General features: G+C 59.7%; 1 non-coding gene across 1 annotated transcript; it reads right to left on the bottom strand.

Moving 5' to 3' along the window:
* Window positions 1-370: 370 nt before the first annotated feature.
* Window positions 371-442, bottom strand: TRNAT-CGU (transfer RNA threonine (anticodon CGU)). Its single transcript has one exon. It is a non-coding gene; the product is annotated as a tRNA-Thr (tRNA).
* Window positions 443-827: the final 385 nt, after the last annotated feature.

The following is an 827-nucleotide window of genomic DNA, read 5'->3' as shown; positions in this document are numbered from 1 at the left end:
CACCTGTGTTCGTCCATAACTGTACACTTTTAATTCCACACAACAATGCTGCAGAATACATGAGGAAATAAACCCAACCCCCCAAAAACCTTGTCACCCATGCTCAGCGGCATTTAGTGTTCTTGGCTAACGCCAGACGTAGCTGGTCGCCTCAAGGGGGGCTCCTGCCTTTCTACCGGCGGCAGGCGATCCCCGGCCTTCCAGGGCGCTTCATTCATTGTCGGGGCAGCGGCGGTTCCTCTGTGCTTCGCCCGCACCCCCTGCAGCTCACTCGGCTCGGGCCATTTTGTGTCTGGGGACGGGGGCTCCGCGCCGCCTCCAAAAAGCGTCGGAAGGCGAAATCTCCCCTCCAGGGCGCGCAAACACGCCGAGGCACGGACGGGGTTCGAACCCGTGATCTTCGGTTTACGAGACCGACGCCTTACCACTTGGCCACCGCGCCTGCGTTGAAAAGGCCGCCTGACGCCTTTCTATCGCTGGCGCCGCTCCCGTGGCTGTGTGCGGATACTCGGTGACCGTTGAGCGTCGCACGAGGGAGTGCGCGCGACCGGGCCCCTCAGGCGCCGTGAGGGAACGGCCGGGGGCTGCGGGACCTGAGGGGGTGTGAGGGGACCTGAGAGGGCTCCTGGGACGGCCGCACCTGCCGGGGCCGTGCTGCAACCGTTGTTTTTGTTTTGTTTTGTTTTGTTTTGATTGTTTTTTATTTCCCTCTGCCGGGAGATGGCAATCTTACATTCGAAGCCAGTAGTCGTCCTCGGCCTGAATAAAGGAGCTTGGAGAGGAGGAAGAAAAAGCGGGAGTAAAACATTCCCCACCGAGAAAATAAG

The sequence above is a fragment of the Anas platyrhynchos genome, chromosome 15 (genome assembly GCF_047663525.1).
Source record: "Anas platyrhynchos isolate ZD024472 breed Pekin duck chromosome 15, IASCAAS_PekinDuck_T2T, whole genome shotgun sequence".
In the NCBI taxonomy this organism is placed as follows: Eukaryota; Metazoa; Chordata; class Aves; order Anseriformes; family Anatidae; genus Anas; species Anas platyrhynchos.
This window is presented reverse-complemented; position numbering and strand designations above follow the sequence as displayed.